The sequence below is a fragment of the Pongo abelii genome, chromosome 17 (assembly GCF_028885655.2).
Source record: "Pongo abelii isolate AG06213 chromosome 17, NHGRI_mPonAbe1-v2.0_pri, whole genome shotgun sequence".
Taxonomy (NCBI): domain Eukaryota; kingdom Metazoa; phylum Chordata; class Mammalia; order Primates; family Hominidae; genus Pongo; species Pongo abelii.
Genome location: NC_072002.2, coordinates 52,896,705 through 52,922,588, shown reverse-complemented (window position 1 = coordinate 52,922,588; position 25,884 = coordinate 52,896,705). Strand labels below are relative to the sequence as shown.

At 38.8% G+C, this 25,884-nt stretch overlaps 1 long non-coding RNA gene across 2 annotated transcripts in view; it reads left to right on the top strand.

The window, feature by feature from the left end:
• The first annotated feature begins 276 nt into the window (after window positions 1–276).
• LOC129051550 (uncharacterized) overlaps window positions 277–25,884 on the top strand; it is a 128,369-nt gene continuing 102,761 nt past the window's right edge. Inside the window, exons 1-2 of one of the 2 annotated variants that reach the window (XR_008515911.2) lie at window positions 277–457; window positions 4,999–5,152. This is a non-coding gene — a long non-coding RNA (uncharacterized LOC129051550). The remainder of the gene's footprint in view (window positions 458–4,998; window positions 5,153–25,884) is intronic. The other variant, XR_010137578.1, reaches the window with a different exon arrangement.

Genomic DNA, 25,884 nt, shown 5'->3' with positions numbered 1-25,884 from the left:
AGATCGCACCGCTGCACGCCAGCCTGGGCGACAGAGTGACACTCTGTCAAAAAAAAAAAAAAAAAAAAAAAAAAAAAAAAAGAGAGAGAGAGACAGAGAAAGAGAAAAAGAGAAAGAGAAAGAGAAAAAAGAGAAAGAGAAAGAAGAAAAAGGAGATCTGGAAATTTCTTCCAGTATACTGTATAGAAACTAAGGTGTCATCACTTTGCCATTACAGATCATCACTGACTTCATAATGGTGTTATTGTTTTACCACTGAGGAAACTGAGGCTTACATCCTGTCAGTATTCTAAGCCTTACTTTACTCAGTTTTACGACTGAGTAGCAAACTAATAACCTCTAAAATCCTTTCTAGTTTTGATTTCTTTGGATTAGCTTCTCAAGGATACTTTCCAATCACTTCAAGCAGCAGTGCTGTGTCTCAGGCTGATATTCATTCTTCTTTATCATCACCAAGGTAATCAAATATAGATTTCTAACAATTTACTTTATTTCTTTGACCCACTGTTATAGACCCTTATAAAAAATACCTTTAGAGGATGTGTAAGCAAGGAGCTCTCCTGCTATTCTTCGGCATAGAAATCCTCCAAAACTAGGCCAGTTTGCCAATACCAGAGTGGCACTCCAGTGATTTTTCCTACTGTTCGATATATAGATTAAACGAAGGTTAAAATATGCATATTACATATTTCATGTGTATAATATCTTATATAAACATATGCTACTTATGTGATGTACCAAAATACATTCAGAGGGAAGAGAAAGAAAAGAAGCAGATCGGGCCCTCTATATCTGTGAAGTGAATTGGGTTAGTAGAAACAGCTTCCTGTTTAAGGGTCGTGTGACTGTTCACTGAACACACTGAGGTTAACAGACATCAGAGAAACCAGTCGAATCTTACCGCAAAGACTTTTTTTTTTTAAACAACTTGGAGAAAAAGCGGTCTGGATATAGTTTAATAAACTTCATAAATGTCAAAGTTTTACCCACACATTATTAAAAATCTTAATTCCTTTTTATGAGCCCTATTGCCCATTATTCTCAGAATCGTGTCTTTTATCAGAAGCATCATTAAAGTGTTAAGAAAAAAATTGCTTTTCTGAAGAACCCATCCATTTGTATAATGCTAAAACTGATGTCGATATTCTGCCTGTCCTCTCGTCCCTTGATATGGTTTGGCTGTGTGTCCCCATCCAAATCTCATGTTGAATTGTAATCCCCACGTGCCAAGGGAGGGGCCTGGTGGGAGGTGATTGGATCATGGGGGTGGATTTCCCCCTTGCTGTTCTCATGATAGTAACTCAGTTCTCATCAGATCTGATGGTTTAAAAGTGTGTGACAGTTCTCTGCTTGCTTTCTCTCTCCTGCTTCACCATGGTAAGACATGCTTGTTTTCCCTTCACCTTCTGCCATGATTGTAAGTTTCCTGAGCCTCCCAGTCATGCTTCTCGTACAGCTTGCAGAACTGTCAATTAAACTTCTTTTCTTCATAAGTTACCAACTCTCAGGCAGTCCTTTATAGCAGTGTGTAAATGGGCTAATACATCCCTCATTTTGAATATCACATTTCATCAGTTCATCACGACATTTCTTAATGTGTCTACTTTATATAAACTTGGATGTCAAGTTTTGAGGATTACTGCTATTCCTATTAATAGAAGTTGATCCTATTTTAAGGATCAATATCTATAATACTAATAAGATTGCCCATATGACAAGTTTATTGTTATTCCCATTTTACAGATTAAAAAAAATCTCTTCTCATGGCAGTGAAATGACTTGCTTAAGTTTGGTAACCAAAAGAGAGTAAAGCTAAATTTCAAATGCAGGTCCAAATGTCCCCAAACTCTGCAATCTGACACATCATAGAGTCATCTTCTGTAGGAAATGTGGGGCTTTTAAGGCCAGGGGCCATGGTAGAGTCAGTGTTTCTTTGAGTGCCTGGCTTGATGTCGGGCATATAGCACTTTCAGTTAAGCATGGCCTCCAGACATACTGCCTGTTTCACATGTCTTTCTCTGTCCTGTCTAAGCATGGCTTACACATCTCAGTCATTATCAAGCAATGACTGCCCCAACCTCCCCTTAGTCATCTCAATGCCCTTTTCTTGAAACCTCTCTAGTTACACCATGTTTATTTTGAGTACTGTGACTAGAACTGAAGGTGAGATCCAAGGAGATTCAGCACATCTTCATCTTAGCTTTGTGGTTTCTCTTTTCAGCACCTCACCAAAGGCAGAGGAAATGTTGACTTTACATTGACACAGACTTCAGAGAAACTTGACTGTGTTTAGTCAACAGGTTTGCCATAATGTGCACAGACCATTATTAGCAGCAAAATAAGAAAAAAAGGAAATGTTAAATAATTTATTATTTTATATTTTTGACTGTTATTCTATGTCATCTTCCTGGTAAACTAAGTATTTCTTATTTTATTATTCTTTTAGTGATGGAAAAGTTACCCATCTTGGCTTGTGTTAAAAAAAAAAAAATGGTTCACAAGATTTTGAAGTTTGAAGGTAAATCTAGCATCAGGCATGATTTTGTCTAGAGGTCAAAAAGATAATGTCCAAGTTTCTTCTCTTCATTTCTTTAGTCTCAATCTTTTTTAGTGTGTTTGACTCATTCTTTATAACTGCATATGATATCCTACAAGTGGCTGACTGCGGCCACAGAGGTGTTGGTGCTATTTCTGGGCCAAGGTGTGTATTGGATGTGGTCCCATCACACTCCTTGCTCTCTTGCCCCTCCCTCTGCCTGGGTGAAGCTAATAGAGAAGCCCTGAGGGATGGTGATACCACAAGCCATCAAGAAACTCAGTTACTCAGTCATCAATGGAGGAAAACTTCAAGCTGACTAGCAACGCCTGCTTGAACTATTAAGACAGCAGGAGGCCGGGCATGGTGGCTCATGCCTATAATCCCAGCATGTTGGGAGGCCGAGGCGAGTGGATCACCTGACATCAGGAGTTCAAGACCAGCCTGACCAACAAGGTAAAACCTTGTCTCTACTAAAAACACAAAAAATTAGCCTGGTGTGGTGGCAGATGCCTGTAGTCCCAGCTACTCAGGAGGCTGAGACAGGAGAATTGCTTGAACCCAGGAGGTGGAGTTTGCAGTGAGCCAAGATCACACCACTGCACTCCAGCCTGGGCGACAGAGCAGGACTCTGTCTTAAAAAAAAAAAAAAAAAAAAAAAAAAAATTACAAGACATAATCTTTAAATTATTATATATTTTAGAGTGAGTTATTATGTATGTTGCAGCTAACCAAATCCCAACAAATATTCTGGAATATATGGCCAACAGATAATTTCAGTTTACATTATTCATAAGGTCTACACAGATTATTATTATTATTATTCATAAGGTCCACACACAAAAAAGAGCATATTTTGGGATAACTTTGCCTGGAAATAGTGAAGGGGTATTAAAGATGAAAGGCATCCCTAATATACAAAAAGAATAGACGTTTTCAGAACTCGAGTTCATCAAATTGCAGGATTGGTATATACACCAATATTGTGATTAAGGGAACTTTTTAAAATATAGACTTTTGAGCCAAATCCTACAGATCCTGATTCAGATGGTTTGAGATGTGAATCTACATTTTAAAAATTGCCATGGGATATCTGAATACAAGTATCTAATTGATCAAAGTATAAGAGAAAAAAAAACAAAACTATTTTGACCAAAAAGCCCAATTCAGGAACTAGAGCTGGCATTTTGAGTTCTATTATTTCTTTTTTTTGTCAAAAGAAAGTATAGTTAATCAGCAAAAATAACATTTAAAAAATCCTGTAATTAAGCTTAAGTATTAATTTGTAATATGAGTCACTACATAGAGTATATCAATACATGTCTTGCCCATAACAGATGAAAATTGAATTGAATTCACTAAAGCTGGTTTGAACAAAGACATCCTTAACCCTGGCTGCACACTAGAATAATTTGAGGAGCTTTAGAAGCCACAGATACCTGAAGTCCCATGCCAGAGTTGTTGACGTAAGTGGATGAAGACACAGTCTAGACATTGAATTTTAAAAATATTCCTAAGTGATCTGAATGTGCAACCAGTGTTCAGAAACATTGGTTTAGGCCAGCAGTTCTCAAAATGTGATTCTGCCATCAGGATCTTGAGCATTACCTGGAAACTGATTACAAATGCAAAGTCTCTGACTCCAGAACTGCTGAATCAGAAATGCTTAGGGTGGAGCTTAGCAATGGATGGAATCTGATACGTACCCATATTTAAGAAAAGAACCACTGGTATAGGCAGTGATTTCCAAATATGGTTGCTCGTCACAGTTATCTGGGGAGAATTTTGAAAATAGGGACTCCTCATCTTCACCATCAGTTCCAGTTTCTGATACAGAAAATGTGGAGAAGGTCAGGAAATGCCATTCTTCTCCTCCCCCTGCTTCTCCTTCCTCAAGAATTCTGAAGATTTGACAGTTATGGGAACCATGTTGAAAATATATATTTTGAAAAGAGTTGCAATTGAGGAAATCTGAATTTCAGTCCTGCCACTGTAGGTAACTGACCAAGAGACCTTGGACCGGGCACTTCTCCTCCTGCCTCCCTTGAATCAAAGCTTCTATATCAGCCACTGCTGACTCCCACACTTCCAGGGAAGTTCCAATGAACTTGAATGAGGTTTGAAGCTTCAGAGTTCTATGTAAATGTGAAGTATTGCTACCAAGACATCTTAGAATGAAAGACAATATTTTCTTCTTTACTTTTACTCCTTAGAAGACTGTTACCCACTAGTATGTCCCTTTTATTTCTTATTTAATAAAAAACCTACAGAAAGATAACTTGGACTCAGCTATCTTCATTTCCATAATTAGTTACAGCTAAGCTTGGTCCTAGGAAGCTCATATTGTGACAATGCCTCTCAGTCTTTTCTCCTTCCTTCTCCTTTTCTCACCTCTCTTCTCTTTGTCTCTTTGTGTTCCAGATAGTGTCTCTTTTTCCACTTTCTTTCTCTTTTATTATTAGTATTTAAGAAGCATAAAGTGGAAGTCAAGTTGTTGAGCTTTCTGAGACAGATGAGGCCAAGCTGTCCACTGGGAGCACTCAGCACCAGCATCTCGCTGTAACCCAGCATATGGAGTCCAATCTCCAGGCACTGACATTAACACTCCTGCTTCAGGTAACTCATTTAGCTTTGGTGTCATTTTACAATAAATATACCATCCACTGACACAAATTAGACAGCTATTGAGATTAATTTTGAGGCACTATCGGCAACATCTTAAATCAAAAATCATTCTTTATTAGCATGCTTGGTGGTATAGTGTGCCTGCCCTCCCCCTTCCTGATCCCTGCCACAAGAATAAATGAGGCCCCATGGTTGACATAGCGCATCAAGTGTTTTATAATAGTCTAATTGTAGCTAATGGTTTGTGCAGCTAATTAAGGCCCTATGAATTACAGTAATCAGTCAAGCTCATCCTTTAAACCAGATATTTCTATTCAACCGTTCCTTCAGTAAGAAACAAAATATATAACTATGTATGACTATAAGTACACAGGCACACACACAGACATCCAAACGGGCCATGCTGATCAGGTAGGTTTATTTGAGCACAAAGAAGTTAAAGGACTGATTTTGTTCCTTTTACTTATAAAAAAATATTTATTTCAAGAGACACAGGTTTTCATCAACAACTGCAGTTACTATGGGCAGGAAAAAGGTGGAATCTTCAGTATGGCATTTACCTGAAAACTGAGAATGGAGTTGGCGCTAAGTGTAGCATATCTCCCCTCTTACCTCAGACACTTCATCCAGGTTGCAGCTCAAGAGTGACTATTTGGCATTTATTATGTTGTAGGAATCCAAATGTCTAAGAGAAATGGTGACAAATAAGCCATCTGAATCCACTAGTTGAAAATTCAAAGTGGACAAAACTCTATTTGCCACCTGGATAGTTGACAAAGCCTTCAACATGATTAGGTTCTTTTAGTGGCATTAAGAATTTAGTGACCAATTCAGGGGCGATTAGAGGAATGGGATGGTTTGTCTTTTGTAATAAACTTTTTTTGAGAAAAAAAATCCTAAATAGAAGATGGCTTACATTACAAAAATCTCTCCAGAGGCCCAGAAGGATATTCCATGTCTTGGTTTATTTAAAACCTGACTGGACATTGCAGGAAAGAACTTTGGAAGCAATTCCACAAAGCCCCTGGGGAACAGAAGAAGGGAGCAATAGGTCTTTTCCAACACTTGTATCTTTGATTCTTTGAGAAAGAGAGAAAAATCCATAGAAATGTCATCAGCATGACCTCTGCTGGAACAACATGTGCCCCAGTCTCCCAGGGTCCCATTGCCAATGAGACGCAGGAAAAGAAACAGGGATTTTCATGAAGGTCACATGTTTCCACTTAATCCAGCTCACAGAGCTGGTTAGTACCTTGCAAGATCAACCAGTTCTTTACCGTGTTTTTAGACAAGATTAGATTTAACTACCCCACATAGACGATTGCAGAACCATTTCCATTGTATAAAATATGTTTCTGTGGCATAAGCTAATGGTATATTCTCACTTCCAGAAACTACTTCCTTCTATCTGGTCAAAATTTTCTTACTGTAATGGAGGGTCATTTCTTTATAATTTTATAGGAAATGAGTCAGTATCCCTTATGAGTCTATGCCACTCTTTCATTTGCCAGGTCAAATTATTCTTGTTTCATTAAATTACCCCTGCAGGTCTTATTAGCTCATCATTGTGATGTAGTGGAAAGCTCATTGGTCAAGAAAAGTAAGTGCTACCTGCTTTTTAAACTAGTCAGTGTTAGTAATTTATTACAACTCTCAATATTTATATCTATAGGTGGAAACTATGTATCCTCTTTCTAAAGAATCCAACTGTTAGGTATAGACATTTCTTTATTTTTGAAGTAGGTTGATCTGCTTAACAAATGTCAGTGTTAGCTGTTCATAAAATGTTGTTTGTAATTTGTGTATTTTTATTTGTATTTCTGCAAGGCTACTAATATGCTTTTCATGGTCTCCACGATGGCATTATAAGTGTTCTTTTTATCTACTAAATACACTCGTGAAGCATTAGCTTCATGTTGACATTTGATTATACACACTTCAAGGCTTTCTGTGAAGTTTTCTCCCTTGAAGATGACCAGATGTTATAGGAAATCAGATTGATGAAGATAAAGAGTGTTATTTCCCTGGCTCTCACGCTACCCTTTCTCCCTCCTTCTTCTGTTCTTTCCATATTTCCCCTGACCTGTCACAGAATGGTCCCTGTACTCTTTATGGGGTTATTAACCCAGGTCATTTTTAGCTTGTTTTGACCCAGGTAATTTTGAAATAGATGTTTCCGGTTCAAGCCAAAAAAAAAAGAGCCTATCCATACTTGGGAGGCTGGTTGAACAGGGTCTTGAGCTTTATTTACACCGCACCAAAACAGACAGTTGATAAGAGCTCTTCCTCACCTGCTGTTTGCCTTCTTCTGCAGGATAGCGCCTACAGTCCTTTCAGCACGTAAAATGACTTTACCAGTCCTTCTGGACACACCAATATCGCTATTTTATCCTGTTGGGTTTTGGCCATACAGGGGAGTAGACATTCTGTTCCTACCACATTTTACATTCTAAATTTCAAGCATCTCAAAAGTAAGGACAGTAATACATAAGTAATTCCATTGACCCACCACGGTGCTCACTCATTCCCATAAAGGTATGAAGTACAAAATATAGCTTTGGCAGCTAAAGAAATGTCAGTTCTAGCTAAAGTGTTTACCTTATCTGCATGGCTGAAACTCTAGAGCATTCCTCTTGGATAGACACACCTATCTAAAAATGCAGACCTGGGCCAACTGAAACTCAAAGGTCCCTTCAGCTTCACAGACCTACTCCACACATCCACTGAATAAGGGCAACAAAGCCCCAGTTGCTCATAAATAGCTGAATGCAGAGTCCAGCCAGCTGCTTTTAGTTGACTTAGTATTATTTTTCTTGTTTTGTTTGATCCCGCTCCAGAAAGTGGACCCTATATTAATCGTATTTATAAATACTGTATGCACCAGTTGTAAAGCCACAGGGCTCATTTAAAAAGAAAGATTAAACACATAAATTATTATAATAAATTAAGCTGCCAAATTTATTACTCCCAGCACCCAGAGTATCTAAAAAGACCTTGGTTGAAATCAAGGGATAATATGAAAAACAATGGACCACCAGAAACACCAACACATCATGGAAATGTTTCAGAAAAATAATCTGATATGTGGATCCCTCTTCAAGATGGTTCAAGGCCTCTTGGTAATACAGAAAACACAGCATTTCCCCATAGGCGTTCTATACTTCTTCAGCTTCCACCTACTGCAGTTATCCAATTGTCTCAGCATTTAGAGATGTGGGCTTTGATTGTCTATATGAGCAATCCAAGAAGGATGGATTCACCATTCCTACTGCCTATGCCCAGAACAAATTCAAAAGAATCACTAGCTTGCTTTGTTCAGTGTGCCAAGGAGCTCTAATTCCTGTGGCCCAAGACTCTTTTATTTATTTATGTTAATTTTGACAACTAGGCCTAGGGGTAGGTTAACAGCATTGTTGGGGTTAAAATGCAAGCCAACTGTAGGTAAGAAGAACATGCATGATACAACTCTAGATTGTATTGTGGAGAGAAATAGGTGTTCAGAGAAGGAGGCAGAGAGTATAGATTACAGTCATCCACTGCTTTTCAGCAGCCAATCTCAGCTTCTGCAGCCCCGGTGTCACATGAATATCCAGGAAGAAGGATCTGCACACCTTGGATCAGTTCTCTAAATCCAGCATGTTCTCTCTTCTCAATTCTAGATACTACCTATCTTTCAGGATTCTGTGTAAGTCTGGATTTCACCAGGAAGCACCCTTAAGGAACACCAGATTATGTCACCTCTTCTGTTTCTGAAGAGGAAAGTCTCTTATTGTGCTGATCATTTTGAAATTTAATCACATGCACCCTTTTATTTGTTTATCACGTAGGTTATGATTTGTGTAGGCTAATGTAGAAATTAATCTCCACCTCTAGAATATATACCAGGAGACATTGATGAAGGCAAGAAGCCTAAGAAAATTTTACAAAAAAAATTAAGGCAATATTTTACAAAATAAAACAGATGATTTGAGGATGAGAAAATGCAATAAGGGGTAATAAACTGAATTTATCTCAATTGCTCTGGAAAGGTTAGCTTAGCAACCAAGGAGTTCAATTTACAGGTTATTTGAAAGCTGACTTAATTTAGCTTTTACAAATTCTTTCCTAAAGAAAACTGTACTGAAAATGAGTATGATATTGTAGCTAATTATGACATTAATTTTCATTTTGAGAAGTAGTGAAGCCATTGTAAAACAGAGACTCTAGAGCCAGATGGTCCAGGTTTCCCTCTGAGCGCTGGCAATTAGAAGCTGTGTGACCTTGGGAATTTTACTTAACTCTTCTGTGTCTCTTTCCTCATACATAAAAATACCAATAATGTCAGTATCTATTTCATAACAGTGTTATGATAATTACATGGTAAAATTCTAAGACTATTATCTGGCACATAATCTCAATATAAGTCTAAGCTGTTAATATTTTTTTACATAGCTGAATGATCTTGGGTATTAAATACATTAGAAAAGTCTCATGTATAAAGTGGGCTGGATGATAGTGAATTACAACCTAGATCTGAGTTATATTTCACATTTTTCTGAGGATATATTGGTCCCAAGATGTGTTGTATTATTTTTGTGGGATGGGAAGTAGAAGTACAAAATTTGAACCATTTTCCAGGATTGCAGAAATAGAATTGGAAGTTTAAAAATAGAGAATTTCATAATATATTTAATAAAATGATAAAACATTATAACTTTCCATTATCATTCCCTATCTACAAAATTGTAATTAGTGTTTGTTAAAAATCACAAAAGTGACAAAACCACTTACATGCCAAATTAAATTGTTGGAGACTAGAATTAAATTTATTTTGATGTGATTTGGATCAAGACCATAGTAGTAATCAGTTTTGTTCTATGGCCATGTTTTCAGTTCTCTGTAATTTGGACTTGTTTAAAGGAAGTGCAGTCACCTTTTGATGTTACAGGAAAAAAATAGAATTTTAATAACTGATTTAATAACTATGCCTCTCAAGTGCTTCATTGTCTCCATTCATAAAATTGAAAGTTATGGTAACTAAAGTTATAGTTACTCCAGTGTAGTAGTCAGTTCCTAACTAATCAGATATTACATGTCAGATCTCCCTTCAATCACTTGTCATGTTTGTTATAACTGCCCTCCTGTTTCCAAAGATATGTTTTGGAGATACTTCTGTAGGAGTCAGTTGGTCAGTTTTTGTACAGAAAGGACAATACCATCTGCAGTAGGAAGGCACTCTTGCAATGTGATACGATTACCATTTCCACATTTTCTCAGCCATACACTGGAACAGGTGAATCTATCTAATCTATACCTATATATTTAAGGAGGTCAGAGAACAGATTACTTGAAATAGACTTTGTATCCCAAAGTGTGGCATCATGCTCATCATAGAGTAGATAGTCTGTTGATGGATAAGTTATAAAGAGTAGCTAAAGACAGACAATCAAAAAGAGCATATCAAGAAGACCAATCTCCTCTTCTCTCTTCCTCATCATCTTGACTTTATGTAAGGACAAGAAGGTCCCTGTCCCATTCCAGCCCTCTCAGCCTCTATCATATTTGTAGATCCAGGCTAACCCAGATGGATGTTCCTCCCCTCTCTTGAGACATTATTTGTATTATCAATGAGTGTGCCACTCAAAATCAACTCCCAAGTAACCGCTGCACAAATGCCATGAATTTTTAACTTCTGATTGAGAAATATCACTATTGTCAAAGTAGGAGAGGGAGATGGCACGTTCTAACAGTTTCTTATTGGTTTAGGCCAGGCGAAATCTTCCAACATGAGTGGTTCCTCTTTTATGTGTCTATACATCATTGTTTTCTTCAATACTTGGGAGGGAGTTTCCCAAGTATTGGCGAAAACAGAGGCATCCACTATGGCAACTGTTTCACTGACTGTAGTATATAAAGACTGTCATAGGCCGATGGAGATGCTCGCTTCTTGCTTGTGTTTGATTGTATGTAAAATTAATCTGATTTGCTGGAGGGAGGACAGGAATTCCTTCTGTGGTCGAAGATGTTTATTGGCTTGCACGCAATCCTTAGATACTGGAAGAGGGAAACAAAGTTCTCTAGATTTACTATGTTGACTTTCTTGAGAGGAAAATTTACAGTTATATTGGAATTTCTATTCCCAAGAATAACATTTCTCTCTCCCTTCCTCCATCCCTCTGTCCGTCCATCCATCTGTCCCTCCGTCCCTCCCTTTGGCCCTCCCTCTCTCCCTTCTTCCTTCCTTCATTCCTTCTTTTCTATCTCTTTAAGGACTGTTATACTTTTAAAAATTTTTCCTAAGATGAGATTTCTAGTGTTTTTGGCTTCCATTTTAAATGAATTATTCATGAGCTGTCTTGGTAAATATATTGGGCAGGCTACCCAACCTGACAGTGAAATTTTAAATTTTGTTAATACACTAACCTGCCCCACAACCCATCCTCTCATGTCTAATGGGTGAGCATTCACTTTAGGAACTTAGATGTGCTGTCCAGAGTTAGGGCTTTTAGTTGTCTTTCCATTGTTTATATATTTTGGCTCAGTGTGATTTTTAACAGAAACTCTAGTCTTCTAACTGTCTACTTGTAAGCTTTGGTGGAAATGATTCCAACTTCTTTGTTTCTACCCAACCACCATCCATTCTCTAAGAAATGTTGGCCACAGGCAAGACTTGAAAGTCAGTATTCTCCCCTGTTCACATCATTTTGAGTCCCTGTGGTGTTGCACCCTTTGGGTGTTCAGTGCAGTGTTCTCTTCCCTCTTACCATGTCTTCTGCTATGAAGAAAAGAGATACTACCAACAATTGCACTTCCTTGTCAATGTAAGTTAATGTTTTTCTACAGCCTTGTGTGTCCCCAGACTAATGAACTGTTTTCCACAGGTGAGAGAGAGAGAAAGAGAGAGAGAGAGAGAGAGAGACAGAGGGGGGAGAGAGACAGAGGGGGGAGAGAGACAGAGGGGGGAGAGAGACAGAGGGGAAGAGAGACAGAGGGGAAGAGAGACAGAGGGGAAGAGAGACAGAGGGGGGAGGGGGGAGAGAGGGGGGAGGGGGAGAAGGCGGAGGGGGGAGAAGGCGGAGGGGGGAGGGGGGGAGAGGGAAGGAAAGGGAGATAGAAAGAAAGGGAGAGAGGGAGAGAGAGAGGATGAGGGAGAGAGAGAAAGAGAGGGAGAAAGAGAGAGGGAGAAAGAGAGAGGGAGAAAGAGAGAGGGAGAAAGAGAGAGGGAGAAAGAGAGAGGGAGAAAGAGAGAGGGAGAGAGAGAGGGAGAAAGAGAGAGGGAGAAAGAGAGAGGGAGAAAAAGAGAGGGAGAAAAAGAGAGGGAGAAAAAGAGAGGGGGGAGAGGGAGAGAGAAGGAAAGAAAGAGGGAGAGAGAAGGAAAGAAAGAGGGAGAGAGAAGGAAAGAAAGAGGGAGAGAGAAGGAAAGAAAGAGGGACAGAGAAGGAAAGAAAGAGGAAGAGAAGGAAAGAAAGAGGAAGAGAAGGAAAGAAAGAGGAAGAGAAGGAAAGAAAGAGGAAGAGAAGGAAAGAAAGAGGAAGAGAAGGAAAGAAAGAGGGAGAGAAGGAAAGAAAGAGGGAGAGAGAAGGAAAGAAAGAGAGAGAGAAAGAGAAAGACAGAGAAAGAAAGAAAAAGAAAGAGAGAGAAGGAAAGAAAGAGAGAGAGAAAGAGAAAGACAGAGAAAGAAAGAAAAAGAAAGAGAGAGAAAGAAAGAGAAAGAGAGAAAGAGAGAGAAAGAAAGAAAGAAAGAAACAAACAAACAAACAAACAAAGAAAGAGCAAGCAAGCAGGGGAAACTGTACTACTTTGATTAAACATCAACTGTTCATCAGAAACTATGCTAAAAACCTCATACAGTCAACTTTCCCTATTTGTGAGCTCTGCATTCATGGATTCAACCAACTGTAGATAAAAAAGACTCAAAAAATTATGTGTATACTGAGCTTATAGACTCTTTCTGGTCATCATTCCCTAAATAATACAGTGTAACAACCATTTACACAGCATTTACATTGTATTAGGTATTATAAGTAGTCTAGGGATTAAAGTATATGGGAGGATGTGCACAGGTTATCTGCACATACTCTGCCATTTCTTATCAGGCACTTGAGCATCTGCAGATTTTGGTGTCTGTGAGGATCTGCAACCAAATCCCCATGGATACCAAGGGACAACTGCATTTGCTAAACCATTTATTTTCACAGCAAATCTATAATATATTATTATTGGAACCATTTTTTAGATGATAAAAATGGAACTTAGAAAGTATTGTTCTTCATTTAAAGATTCAGACAAGAGCCAGAATTTGAACCAGTTATGCAGGGCCATATGCCTTTGAAAACTCACCATGGAGCGCAAGACTCCGTTTCAAGGAAATGCTCCCTTGTATTCCACTTGCAGATAATGCACTGTTTTGTTTTCTGGAATTTTCCATCACATTGTCTCTTTCTTACTTGGAGTTTCCATAGCACTAAGTCTGTGCCACAAAAATTACAATTTTACTGTATGTTGCCATATGTCATAGTAATGGTTTTATTTGGATCTAGCAACTTTCTAACAAGACTATAAGTTATTTCTAAGAACCACATAACTTGCCTTTGAAAATATACTCAGAGCACCTGAGCTAGTGACCTGTGCGTGGAAAATATTTTATAAATCCTATTGACCTTCTGATAGTTAGTTAGACATAATGGGATGAGGTTAATTTCCCAAAGAGTGTGGAGGAAAATGAGAAAAATGAGAAATAGTTCCTATGACAGGCTTCTTATTTGGGGTATCTGTGAAGTCCCTAACTGATATTTGATATTCGTCTTCCTTAAAGGCTGTATATTAAAGCAGCTAATCAGGAAAATCTTTTTAACTATCCCATTTGTAAATGATACCTCCTGAAACTACACTGTGCAGTTCTAGGGATTCACTGTGAGTCAGGGATTCACAAACTTCACCCCTGAACTCTACAGCGCAGGGATGGCCCTGTCAACACCCATTCCTCCCTTTCTTAGTCAATTTTGTGCTGCTGTAACAGAATACATGAGACTGAATAACTTATAAAGAAAATAAACTCATTTCATATAATTCTGGAAGTCAGGAAGTTCACAATCAAGAGGTCCGTATCTGGTGACGACCTTCATGCTGTCATCTCATGATAGAAGATGGAGCCAGAGTGTTTATGCAGGAGAAAAAGCAAGAGAGGAGAGAGAGAGAGGAAGGGGGCCAAACTCATCTTTATTTTTGTCAGAAAACCACTCCCGATAAAGGCATTAATTTATTCAGGAGGGTGTGGCCTAATCCCTTTTCAGGTCCCACCTCTCAACAATGTTGCATTGGTATTAAGCACATAAACTTTGGGGAACATATTCAAACCATAGCACTCCCTGATGATGATCAAAAGTAGTTTATGGAGACAAGCCTATTGTTTGTAAGAGGATAACAGAATAGTAGGGATCTAGTGATTTCTTTACACCTATGTGGCATAACCAAGTTCTGCCTTTGATTCTGCCAGCAGGGATGCTGTTTCACTTATGTCCTGACTCAAGATAGTTCTTGCACAAGATAGTTTGGATGACTCATAGAAGCAAAAGGTAGATGAACAGAAAAACTGTGCTGAGATTATCATAAAACTTTTTCATTTTTGTGGGAAGATAAATGGTGGCATGTGGCTTGCCATTTCATACTTTAGAGATGCCAGGTGACATTGTTGACCAATCAGAGCTCCTCTTTCTTCTGAGACTTTTCCATCATACACTCAAGGCAGCCACTTTCAATTATTCATCATTATGGCAGCTTCTTAAGTTGTAGAGCTGTTCTCTAAAGGATGAGGTGACCACAAAAGGCACAGTATATAAAGGCTTGCATCTCCATCACCCATTAAGATATTACCATCAGGGAGCATATATGAGTGGATGTAGTACAAAAGCTGGGGCTACAGGAAACATGCCTGGAAGTGTTCAGATGCCTGTCAGTGCCTAGAAGTGCCAAGTATTATGGTAAGTTCAGGCAACAGAAGGAAGAACAAGTTGATTCTTGCACACAAGAAGTCACCATGAGGTAAATGAGAGACTCATACCAGGTCATTTAGATGACATAGCAAGTGCTGTGACAGGGTGTACGGAGATTATAGAAGAAAAGACAATTAGACTCTACCTGGATTGGATGAAGCAAACTCAGGAATTTTCTTGGACTTAATCCTCCAACTACCCCCAAATGTGATTAAAGTGAGAAAGAAGCCAAACATCCTGAGAAGGACGTTCCAGATAGAGTTCTAGGCAAAGGCTAGGTGGTGTTTAGGCACAACAAGAAGCTTGTTACTATTCGGCTTTGGCTGGCATATCCTGGATGTAAGGCAGGTCAGCTGGATCTTATTTCTGGACTGCAGGTCTGGAGAATAATTGAAGCTCAATTTAGGATGCATGATAAAAGATGTCAAGACCAATGCAAAAGGCTAACCTTATGAACTGAACCAAAAATGAAACAATGGCTTACAAGGGGTGTGAGAGTTAGAATTTGAAGTCCACTGAGGACAAGCCCCTGACCTGACTGGCAAGGAAGCAGATTTGAAAAGAGAACTAGGAGACCAGTAGTTATAACTAAAGTGAGGGGTCTTAACCAAGTCTCATTAGAGGATTTCCTGAGACAGTTTAGTTTGGATCAGTGATTCGAAATATCTCAGTTCACAGGTGGTAGGTGTTAGTTGTGAGAAGCTGGGGAAGGTATACATTTGGGGATGAACTTTTCCATTCTTCTGTGAGTTTTACAGGAGTCTTAGAAATAAAGACCTTGTTTTTCTAACCTTAACTATTTGCAGTATTAGATTTTATTTCTTGAGATGTTATCATGAGAGTGATTGCAGCAACCGGCAATGGTAGATTTTAAGGTCTTTAATTTCAGATCCATAAACCTCAGTTGGCAATTTAGATGGTTGTGAACCTCTTAAAGATGTATTCAAATCATTTGCATTCTTTCATCTTTTTAGGTAGAAGATTGCTAAGATTTTATCAGAAGATCCACAAGATCCAATATCTTGTCGGTTTTCTGTTTGTTTGCTTGTTTTTGAGACAGAATCTTGCTCTGTTGCCCAGGCACAATCTTGGCTCACTGCAACCTCCACTTCCTTGGTTCAAGTGATTCTCATGTCTCAGCCTCCTGAATAGCTGGGATTACAAGCATACACCACCAAGTCTGGCTAATTTTTTTGTATTTTTAGTAGAGATGGTGTTTCACCATGTTGGCTAAGCTGGTCTCGAACTTCTGACTGCAAGTGATTTGCCCACCTCAGCCTTCCAAAGTGCTGGGATTACAGGAGTGAGCCACCATGCCCAGTTTATCAGCTCTTTAAGGAAGTCTATGGTCGCAAAATGTTTGAAATTCACTGGAGTAGACATAAAATGTCTCATGGGTTGCCAGAGGTCATACCCACTTTTCCTTATGAGACACAACACAGTTAAAGTGAAAGCAAAGATAAATGTGTTAGTATTAAATAGTCTGTGATCACATCTTTTATTTCCATGGCCATTATGCTTTTCTTTAACATGTCAGAGCACTGTGGAAGCAGGGTAGACTCCAACACCAGCTTTACTGTTTCTAGAGCACATAGCAAATTCTTATCAAGAGAATATTTGCTATATGTACTGAATTGATACTACATCTAATTGTTTCTCTCCAAATGGAAATTGACTTCAGGATTCACAGTTCAGCTAATTGGGAAGAGGGCTAAGGCAGGTGGTTATAACATAGGCCTAATGTCCCAAACTCAATACAAATCTCAATTATTTTATGCCCTGGGAACCAGAATGCCCTATCTGGAATTCTGTTCAAGGTGCTAGAAGGACAAAGAAGCTTCCATTCGAAATTCTGTTTGGAATATCTGTGCTCATATTGTCCTCATTGTTCTTTCATATTAAAAAAAAAAAAAAAAAAAAAAAAAACCTTCCCCAAAATTTCTTCAGCTAGATTCCAAAAATAACCTAGCTGGTTGTATAACTTCTAGAACAGACAAAGAAAATATGCCTCTCCTTAGTGTCCTCCATACAGGGCAGGCCTCTAATTAAAGATGCTGTTCTCGGGAGTGTTATTTCTGGTATCTTTCCCATTTTCTATGACATTTCAGGGAATATTTGGAATTCTACTTTAAAAAAGGCTGTCTTTCCCTCATATAGTAGAGAGCTAGGCTTTTTTTATAATCTATAATCAAGGCAAAAATTGGGAAAACCATATTCTTGTTCTCATGCAAGAAACTGTGTCTCCTTATTAACAGAATATTTTTGAGAGTTCCTGGAATACCCCGTCTTGATCAGATTTCCCTTATCAGTTTCTAAGGCCATAAGCATCTCCAGGTAATAGGTGTTAAAAGAGAGTTTGGAAACAAGGACTCCCATCTCTCAGGCTGTTACCGCATATCTGGTCAGGTCTGAGAAAAAGTGAAGCTTTTCTAATGATCCTGAATATGCCTCCTTGAGATTAATTTAAATGTAGTTAAAAGGTATTGCCTTGCTATTAGTAGGAAACATATTCACAAATGGCTTCATTATTATCATTTAAGGAGACGTGGAAGGCCTCCATGGAATAGAAACTTTTAGTGCTAATCTCTATTTGGCATTCTCTTCATCCAAAAACACTAGAGGACTCATGTCTGAGACCACCCCACATATTATTTGGGTGGAACCATGTGGCTAGCTCTGGCCAGTGGGTTGTAGGTAGAATTGACATGTGTCACTTCCCAGCCAGATTGTGTAGTTGCCCCTGTCAGACCCTTTTCGCCAAAGCAATTATAGAAGGACTTGTTGATATCACAGTGCCAGCAGGAGAAGGACACTGCCCTGCAGAGTGGCCCAGAACACAGCACACTTCTCATGGGTTGAAAAATAAACTTTTGTGGTATTTACGCACTGAACTTTTTGTCTGAAGGATAAGACTACCCTGACTAAAATAAGGAAAGAGATGTTGTGAAGTATAGTTTACGAAAGGATTTTGATAGTTGATAGAAGTAGGATCATTTTTAAAAGATAAATTGTATTAAAAAAACATAAAAGTGGAAAGTGTGGTTTTTATTGGGGACAAAGTGAATAATTAATGTTGACTGGAATATAATGAGGAGTAGATAGGACAGAAGAAAGTTAGAATGTTAATACTGGATTTGTACTGAATCCTGTAATCAACAGATAATCATCTGTTTTGAGATAAATTTTAGGAAGAATTAAAGTTGGAGGATACTGGAAGAAAAATTGAGGAATTTTTGAAGAATAAAGGTAAGAATAACAACACCTATAGCATCTTAGATATAGGGAAAAATAGAAAATATATTTGAAGAAAAAAACAATTTACAATGGATTGCAGGGATAAGGGAGAATTTGTGTCTCAAGAAACAACGATGAAGGCCCAGGTTATAACACAGGCACTTTGTTATTTGAATAGGCTTTGTGTGCCAGTCTAAGCAGCTAATGTTGCGTCAATGGAACATTGTCCTCTGAGTTCCAAGGAAATAACTTATTTTGGAGTACAACCTGTTTCTAAAATGGCACTGACCTCTCCAGAAAAGATGGGTGTCATATATCCCTAAGCCCTCACTTTGTCTCAGCCAGTCCTTGTGATATTGACCCATATTATCATTGGGACAATCTCAGCATAGCCCAGATCAACTCAAGTGATTCAAGTCTGCTTTTCTGGAGAGCAGACGCCTGGCTTCCATATATAGTTAGCATGTGCATGGAGTAAACATACAGATCTTCTCTAATTTGCAAATACTAAGAAAACAAAAGAGAAGGATATTGCTGTAAAATATAGAAAGAGTAAAAGCTCTTCTAGAGCCATAATACAGCTAAGGTTTAAAAGAAAAGAATTTACGGTCAAGAATATCAAATTTGGAGACAAGTGTATCTGGTTTTGAGTTCCTGAACTGCCACTACAAGCTTTCAGCATAACTCAGTTTTTCTCTTAGAAAACGTGATCCACCTTGTAGGCTTATTATGGTCATTTAATGGGAAGTTGCGGGCAAAGTCCTCAGCACAGTATATTCTCAAAGTAGCTGCTGGAGTGATTTTGTTAGATGTATGTCATATTGTTGCCTGCTCCAAATATTCCACTTGCCTAGCAATGATCTTTGGGTCCTGATATGACCTGGGCCCCCATTATCCCTTGGACCTCACTCTGATCACCCTTGCCCTCACTCACTGAGTCCCCACCACTCTGATTGCTTGCTGTCCCTTCACCACACCAAGCTGCTTTTCACCCAGGCTTCCCCACCGGGTCTTACCTTAACCTGCATAATCTACTCTGTAAGCTTCTTTCAAGACTTTGTTCAAATGCCCCTCTGCAGTGAGGTCCTGCTTCCCTCCCTATCTTGGTTAAGCCAACCCTTCCCCATATACTCCACAATTCCTTCTTTACTTCCATCACGCTTTCACCTTGTAACGCATCTCTAATTTACTTATATATTTTGTTGTATGTCTTTCCTTAATAGACTATATATACTATGAGGGCAGACTGTGGTCTCCATTATTCATCAATGTGGAAGAGTGTCTAGCACATTCTAAATACATAATAAATGTTTGCTGAAGAAATGAATTTTTATAATTATAACAAAAATGAAATGTACTCCCCAAATCAGTACAGTCTTTTCTATCTAGTGCTTTGTTGTATTGACTAAGTCACTTAAGTATTTCTGGCTTCCCCCAGCCATAGTCTCTGATTCACCACACATCTCCTAAGCATGTACATTAGGGTAGAACAGCGCTTGTCCTGGTGTATATAAAGACAAAAATAAAATAAATATGCATTCCAGGATTCCAATCTAGTTGAAAAGGAATAACACTTGAAGAGCACAAAGCAGATAAATGCAAGAGTAGAGACAAAAATTATGAAGTTTTAGATATTTCCAGTTCCTTCTGCCTTTCCCACTTAGCCTTCTCAATGCAAAAGTCTTCATTGGATAGTAATCCTAATAAATTCTTATATAGCTCTTACCATCTGCCAAGCATTGCTTTAGCTCTTTTCATGGATTAACTCTCTTAATCCTGACAATACCATGAAGAAGTATTATTGTTACCCCCATTTTACAGAGGAAATAGGAAAGTTGAGCATTTTGCTCTACATACTTAGTAAACGATGAAACTGGTCTATAATCTCAGGCTGTGGTCCTGTAGACTGTGCTCTTAATTGCATTGCACTAGGCATATAATAAAATAGTCTTTCTATATGTGAGTCAGGTGAGGCATAAGTGAATGCTTCTCAATTAAGTCCTAAGTGGACATTTGCCCTTCCCTCTGCCATCATTATGGGAGAAAATGACTGAGTTTAAAGTGATATGAAATAAGATGCCTAGAAAGAAAGAGCAGTCTGTAAGATAGGACAAGACCTGGTCTAAGGGTCAGAGGACTTGCCTCCTTGCGGGTATCACTAAGTAGCTGCGTCACCTTGGTTGGATACTTCAGCATCTCTAGGCCTTTGTTTTCTCATTATATAAAAGTGCTGCTTTTGGAAGCAGTGACTCTCATGGTCTCCCATAGAATACAATCTATGACTCTATAATACCACCAGACAAGGTCTGTGTTGTTTGGCAACTAGCAGCATTAATTTGAGAGCAATAGGGAATATGGCTAAAGGATGGAGTTATCCATATTTCACTTTAAATTCAGATCAACCTCTCTGGGGGAATTTAAGAATTGGATATAGGAACAAACATGATCAGGCATAACAGCTTTGGAATTACATCCTATTGGAGAAGTATCAAGAGACTAGGAACAGCCAGAACAAAGACAATGAGAAAATTAACCCTGCACTGACTCCTTGTCAATGGAGATAACCAATTGTTCTTAGAAACAAGTTTCAAATGTATCACTGTTTTAATGAGCTCTGACTGCACCCCCTCCTCCTTGCCATTAGTCAATTTTCATTGGCTTAGAACCACTCACCTTTAAGAACAATGAGGCATCAAGTCACTCTCATTTTTTAAAAAATGCAATTCTTGATGGATATTTTAAGAGTCAGGGTGAAGTCAAACGTAGTGAACAGAACGGTCTTATCATTATAACATTTGTCACCAGCTGGAGAGAAAGCAGGGCTGGAGCCTCTGTTAGCTGTGAAAGAAATGTTTGCAGGTGTGGCACCAGCTCAGTATGTGCTCACAGCAACTACTATGGAAAACTTGGAAACAGATCCTGGAAGGGGCAGGAAAGGGTTGGATCAGCTCCAGTGTCTGAGCTGCTTGTCAGTAAGCTTAAGAAGGAAGTCTGTTGCTGCTGTGAGTGGGGAGAAGGGGAAGGACTCAGCAGGATGCTACCAGGGGCAAACACTGGAAAAGAGGGCAGTGGGCTTAGCTAAGTATAAAAAGGTACAATAGCAAACTAAAGCATGTCAGCGTGAGCACATCAGGTATTCTCAAAGCTCAGAGGCGTATGCCCTTTCAGAAAATTTTCTTTTGATTGAGACTGCAGGTCCAGTCATAAGAGAAAATATTGAGGGTAAAAGACTGTGCTTCTCTTATATCTTTAGAAAGGTGTATGGGACTGTGTATACCTAAAGGTGTATGATTCTGTAATTTTTGTAATCAAGTAGAAGTTTTATAACAATCATTAATATTAAATTTCAACAAATATAAATGACTTTTTAAGAAGATAGTGACTCTGTTTCCCTACCCCTCAAATGTGAGAAGGACTAGGCAGGCTAAACTGAAACAACATCAGTCGGGATGTGTGTGTGTGTCCCCAGAAGTCCCCAGGCCATGTCTTGGATTCAGAGAACTGCTGCTATGGCATCTGACTAGGTTCACGGACCCTCTATTCCAGGATGAATCCCAGTGACAGCTTAGCTCTTGTCCCACATCATCCTTCATGAGATGGGTAGGAGGACACAAAGTAGCTGAATAAATTAATCAGACAACGTTGTAGAATTACCTCCAGCACCCACCAGAATGGAGGTGTCCCTCTTAACACGTTAATAATAAACTCCACAAGACCATGCCAAATGCTGTTTACTTCTTTATGCCTAATGCGCCAAACAAGTGATTATTCAATAACTAATTATGTGTTGAATGAATGAGTCAGAATAATTACCTTATGTATCAGTCTTTGTTGAAAAAAATAATGCAAACATTGTCTTCTACCAGTGTTACGTATCTGTTCCATTAGACTTGAATATTGTTATTTTTGGCCTCCTTTTTAACTGCCCCACAATTTCTAATTCACTTTTCCCACTATCTCACTCCCTTCTACCACTTCACTTCTATTGTCTGAAGAGGCATAGTGAGAGAAAAAGAAGGAAAAAAGCTTCACCCCTGGAACATTCATATTTATTATTATACAAGGCAAGTTGATGTTGAATAAATTCAGAAAAATAAGAAAGTTATTATTCATACAATGAGAAGTTATGTGTGATTTTTCTTCCTATGTTTTTCACATGGCATTTCTATTTTTTAGTGGTTTTAAGATCATTGTGATGAAAACCTGGTTACAAAGATACAGATTGGCTTTCCATCATTACAACGTGGACTTCACCACGTAAAGATGCAATTTGTACTTTAAAAATACATAGTAAATTCCATTCCAGTCTCAAAAGCTGTGCTTCCCAGCTTTCCCCATCCTGCCACATACAGATCCTCACTGCTTGAATCAAACCTGATGTATGTAAATCAGAATCTCTTAAACTCCAAGGTGATTTTCTCTTTTACAAGAGTATTCACCAAAATGTTCCTAAGAAATAGCTAGTTCCTCCTCCGCATTTAAATGATAATATGACATACAAAAATTCAGTCCAGAAAGTTGAAGGAGTTCAACTATGCTTTTAAATGTCACAAAGATAATAACCCACATATGAATAGTGATTTTTATTTTTCATAGTGTTGTAATCAATCACCACAATCCAATTACAGGGATAATTGCCTTCTAAAGATAACATAGGGTGCTAGGGCAAATGATTCAAAGATAATAAAAGACACAGGCTGTGCTTTCAAGAAGCTTATGTTCTAATTGCAGAGAGAGCTAGGTAAATATTTAGAACACAGTGTGATACGTCTTATCCTAAAGGCATAGAGCAATACCTAGGGAGCACGATGGAGGTTATGTGTGGGCAGGGAGAGAAAGATGGATGGAAAGAAAGAGAGCCCTCTAGACAACACAAGCACATGTGGAAATCTACTCTCCTCAATGCTGATACTGGGAGCAATGGAAAGCTCACCCAGAATGCTGGAAACTGCAGAGGAGAAAAAGTACTGTCTTCTCCCTCACTGCCAGGTTCATGGCTGACATATCTATAACAAAACATATTAACAAGGAAAAAACATACAAATGTACTTTTTTTTTTTTTTTTTTTTGAGATGGAGTCTCACTCTGTCACCTGTGCTGGAGCACAGTGGTGTGATCTCAGCTCACTGCAAGCTCCGCCTCCCAGGTTCAAGCCATTCTCCTGCCTCCACCTCCTGAGTAGCTGGGACTACAGGCGCCCGCCACCACACCTGGCTAATTTTTTGTATTTTTAGTAGAGACGGGGTTTCACCACGTTAGCTAGGATGGTCTCGATCTTCTGAGCTTATGATCTGCCTGCTTAGGCCTCCCAGAGTGCTGGGATTACAGGTGTGAGCCACCACGCCCAGCCAATATATAAGTTTTATATGACATAGGAGTTTTCAGAAATGAAGACCCAAAGGAAAAGGGAAATTTGTGTATTTTTATGGACAATCATGCAGCAGCAGGATTGAAGAATCATAAAGGGTATGATCTAAAGGTAATAAAGTGGGGTGAACTTAGCAAGGCTTGTTTGTTCAGATTCTTTTTGGCATCCCTGTGTTACTTTTATTCCCTCTGAGTGTAGGGCAGGACACCTGTCACATAAGGATCTACTAGGGAGAAGGGAGGAAAATGGTCAGACTATGTTATATGGCCTGCTTCAGGGAAGAAGGATGAGAGGAAGGTGAAAGTACCCTTCCTGCTTCTGCTATTTTCTCAATTTTCAAAGTGTAATGTTTTTGGGTAGCATTTTCTACACCCCATCATTAGCTTCTTTCTCTTACCACAATCTGAATATGTTATCATAGTGTCCTGTTTTGAAGCTATAGTAAGATGTAGGTTCTAATTAACTTGACATGCAACATAGGACCCTAACATACCAGGTGTATTCCCTTGATACACCAATGTCTCTACATAGTCTTGGATGGTAAACAAAATGTTGGGCTTTCTGGATTGATTGACTGTATGTGATCTTCTTAAGTTACATGCATTTCCTCCTTAGTCCTCTAGTGGAGTTATCAAAACTCACTCAGTAGTTACCTGTAGTAGTCAGTAAGAACAAATCTAGTTGAATCCAGTTGCTTAAGGGTAATTTTAGGAAAAGGTCACAGAAGATTCAAACCCAAACCACCACAGTGGAGTAATTAACTCATAACTGGGAGGAAAAAATGACTTTGTAGTCAAACCAACCTGTCTCTCTCACTTCCTAGCTGTATGACTTTGAGCAACTCACCCTACCATTGTTAATCTCAGTTCCTTCAACTGTGAAGCAGAGATTAGAATCTATCTCTCACAGATTTTGTGAGAATGAAATTAGATCATTCACATAAGTCTTCTAGCATGGTGCCTGGTACAAATAAAATCATTAGGAAATGACTATTCTTTAAATTATTTTATTCTAAAAAGTGATACTGTCTAAGCTTGTCCCTTTGGAGAATACACTAGGCACTCAAGAATACTCCTTGAGAAAATCTTGGATCAAAGGAAAATCAATTAAGATTCTTTAAATGCAGTATCAGTCCTGACCAGTTATTTCCAAAGCCCACATAACTAGAATTAGTTGACACTCTCTCTACCATCTCCATGTGACTTTTTTTTTTCTTTCTCCTGATGAATCTTCTTTCTTCTAGGATCTTATGCCTGCATGAAGTTTTTCCTCCATGAAAAATTGCTTTTGTATTCTCTGTGCTGCTATTCTCCATTTATATCCCCATTTATAAATCCCTGCTCTGTCCTGGAGAATGCTGGGTGCTGGGTGCTGATTTCTAAAGGCTGAATGCTGGGTACCCCCTTTGCTTTCTGGCTTCTAGCTGGGTTTGGCCAGTGGGATAAACCAGTAAAAGATGAAAGGAAAGAAGAAAGACTCCAGGCATGTCTTCCTCTGCCCTCTCCCCACTTTGCTTTGTCATCACGGTCTGGCAGCAGCTATGCCTCTCTCTCTCTCTGCCTTCTAGATGGCTCTTCAGCTGGGGGCATGGCAATGGCTTCTTGCTGTGATTAGTCCCTAGAAGCCTCAATATCCTTTGTTGATTTCCTTAACCCTGTTCAGCAAGTAATTTTCTTTAGAATCCCATCTCCCTTAGTTTCTGCTGGGAAATTGATTGTCTTTCATTCTCATTCATTCTTTTTAGCCATTCATCCATTTATTTAACCATGTATTCAAAATAAAACATACCAGTCACTATGGGACACTGAAGTGCAAATGAGAAAGGTGAGTTGAAAAGATGTGATGAGGGCAAGCCTGTACCTTACTCTGGGAACTGTGGAGTTTCCATGGAGACTCCCACCCCTCCTGTTTGCAGGGGCTTCTTGATCAGTTGTCTTGGTGGAGCTTAAGGCAACATACAGAAAGATTTCAGAGAATGTGACTAAAGCTCACACTTGGAAGCAGGTTCTGCATATTCTCCCTTCCCCTGAGACACATACATATACATACATACATATATATATATATATACACACACATACACACACACACTAACTCTAATAGGAGAACTCTTCCTGGAAAAGGCACAAAAGTTTTCCTGAGTTGGGCAT